The sequence below is a fragment of the Oryza glaberrima genome, chromosome 1 (assembly GCF_000147395.1).
Source record: "Oryza glaberrima chromosome 1, OglaRS2, whole genome shotgun sequence".
Taxonomy (NCBI): Eukaryota; Viridiplantae; Streptophyta; class Magnoliopsida; order Poales; family Poaceae; genus Oryza; species Oryza glaberrima.
This window is the reverse complement of record NC_068326.1, coordinates 12436525-12439452: the sequence shown is the minus strand read 5'-3', so window position 1 is coordinate 12439452 and position 2928 is coordinate 12436525. Positions and strand designations below refer to the sequence as shown.

General features: G+C 54.1%; 1 pseudogene; it reads left to right on the top strand.

Moving 5' to 3' along the window:
• Positions 1-931: 931 nt before the first annotated feature.
• On the top strand, positions 932-2726 carry LOC127760360 (endoglucanase 18-like; annotated as a pseudogene).
• Positions 2727-2928: the final 202 nt, after the last annotated feature.

Genomic DNA, 2928 nt, shown 5'->3' with positions numbered 1-2928 from the left:
ATACTAGTCTAATGATGTATTGTGACGAATTTTATTTTGTTATAAGAGACCAACCAGCAAACGTCACAAGTTCATAACAATGTTGGTTTATCATAAGTTATTTTCTTTTTAAAATGACGAATGCTTGAACTGCCCTTCGTAACACCCCAAAATAATTGTTACATCCTGATAAATTCACCCAAATTAAAAATCATTCTCTAAAAGGAATAATAGAATTTACTAAAATTCTAAAAGAAAATGGCAAACACTAAAATACATACAAGAAAAATTTGAATGTGGTCCAAAGTATTTTTCATAAATTCTCCACGGTCTAAAATATGTTCCGGATGTTTACTTGAATTTTCAGAGCACCGAAATATTTATTAAGCAACAAAAACAATTAACAGAGTTTATTAAAAGGAAAAACTAAAAACAATCCTCCTTTGTCCTTTGGGCCGAATCCGGTCCAAAGTTTGATCCACTTCCTGCCAACCCGCTCGGCCTTTCTCCTCCTCCCCTTTCCTTCCCTCTCCCGGAAAAAGTACACCGAAGGTCCCTCAACTTGTCATCGGGATAAAAAACATCCTCGAACCGCAAAACCAGATATGTGGGGTCCCTTAACTATGCAAAACCGATCACCACAGGTCCTTCGGTGGTTTTAATCCCGATTTTGGTCTACGTAGCGGCTGAGTCAGTCTGGGCCCACATAGGCCCCACATGTCAGGTGTCCACGTCAGCCTCCTCTTGGTCTTTCCCCTCATCTCTCCCTTCCTCATCTCACACACTCTCTCTCTCTCACTTCTCTGCAAGCGACCGGCGAGGAGGATGGCGCGACTGGCGGGGACCGGCGGAGAGAAGGGCGGCGCGCGGTGGCCAACTGGGACAAGGGGAAGGGAGAAGGGGTGGCGCCGGTAGCCGATGGGGACAAGGCGATCGGCGGGGAAAGGGGCGGCGCGCGGGAGGAGGTGGGTTGCCGATGACGGCGCCACGGCCGCGTGGGGCGTCGCCTGCCGCCACTGTCCTGCCGCCTCCGCTTCCGCTACACACCGCTTCGCTCGGACGCCGCCTCCACCGGCCATATCCTCCCGTCCGCGCTCTCCGCCGCGAGAGATCGAGTGCCGCCACCTCTTCGACGGAGAGCCAGACGAGGCCAGCGGGCGCGAGGCAAGAGAGGATATCCGGCCGATGACGCGGTGACGGGCGAGACCGAAGCTGGCGCCGCCCGAGCTCCTCCAGCGCCGCCGCCGGCCCCGGCCGCGCGCGCCCTAGCGCCGGCATCCCCGCTCTGCGAATCCATCCCGAACGACATCCGCAACTGCTCCGGCAACGTGTGCATGTACGAGGCGTCCACCAATGCCGGGGACACCTTCGCCATTGGGACGGCCAAGGCGAGCCTCGCGTTCGGGTGCGTCGTGGGAAGCGACATCGTCACCATGGACGGGTCTTCCGGGATCGTAGAGCTAGGGAGGACGCCGTGGTCGCTCGTCACCCAGACGGGCGTCGCCGCGTTCTCCTGCGCCGCACGACGCCGGGAAGAACAGCGCGCTGTTCCTCGGCTCCACCACGAAGCTCGCCGATGGCGGCAAGACCGCCTCGACGCCGTTCGTCAACATCTCTGGCAATGACCTGAGCAACTACTACAAGGTCCAACTCGAAGGGCTGAAAGCCGGCGACGCGATGATCCCGCTGCCGCCGAGCGGTGTTTTGTGGGATAATTATGAAGTGAAATTTTGTGGTGTTTTGCTTGAATTTCAGGTTCTTTTGTTGAGGGTGAGCTTCTTTGCTTCGCGAGGATCAGATGTTGCACAAGACGATGTCCTTGGGATGTACAAGCAGACTGCTGATGCCGTCATGTGCATTCTCCTGCCGGATTCAGAGACCGCCGCTTTTAGAACAGAAGGTAAATTCCAAGATTCAGAAGCTTAAAGAAAACAATCTCAGGTTCACCATTTGTGTAGCTGGTAATAACAATGCAGTAGTAATTCAGATGGCTTGCAAAATTTTATTTCAGGTGGTTTGCTGTACGTTGCTGAGTGGAACTCACTCCAGCACCCGGTGGCATCGGCGTTCCTCGCCGCCGTTTACAGCGACTACATGCAGAGATCCGGGACGACGGAGCTGAGCTGCAGCGGGCAGGGCTTATCGCCGGCCGACCTGCGCAAATTCGCCAAGTCCCAGGTAGTAACAAGATTCAGAATTGTCCATGATCCAGAGTTCACAATTGTTCAGACTAACATATGTTCAGAGAGAGAACAGAAATGTTAAGAAATGCAGTACGTAACTTAGATGTGATCACGCACTGATCAGTGATCTTTGTTCTTGGCAGGCGGATTACTTGCTGGGCAGCAACCCGATGAAGATTAGTTATCTGGTTGGGTACGGCGACCGGTACCCGGAGCGGGTGCACCACCGCGGCGCGTCTATCCCGGAGGACGTCGACACTGGCTGCGACGGCCACAAGTGGCTGGAGACGTCCAAGCCTAACCCAAACGTCGCCACCGGCGCGCTCGTCGGTGGTCCGTACAAGAACGATAGCTTCGTTGACGAGCGCGACAACGTGATGCATAACGAGGCCACCACCTACAACAGCGCCCTCGTCGCCGGCTCGCTCTCCGCCCTCGTCTCCACCTCCTCCCTCGAGCGGCAGCACCGTATACCGCAGGCGGTGGTGGCGGTGGCGGCAGGCGACGCCCACGCGGCTGCGGCGCCGTCATCGGCAGCCCACCTCCTCCCGCGCGCCGCCCCTTCTCCCTGTTGTTGACGGTCGTTATCGATCAATTTCGACCGTCAATATTACCAAAATAAAGGAGAACTAGTGATGCTTACATTGCATATATATGTTAGAATAATAATACTCCACTAGTATTAGGTTCACTAACCTTTTACAGAGAATAACCATAAAGTGAAGGAGAATTGACATCAACACAGACGATAAATCAATCGGACGAT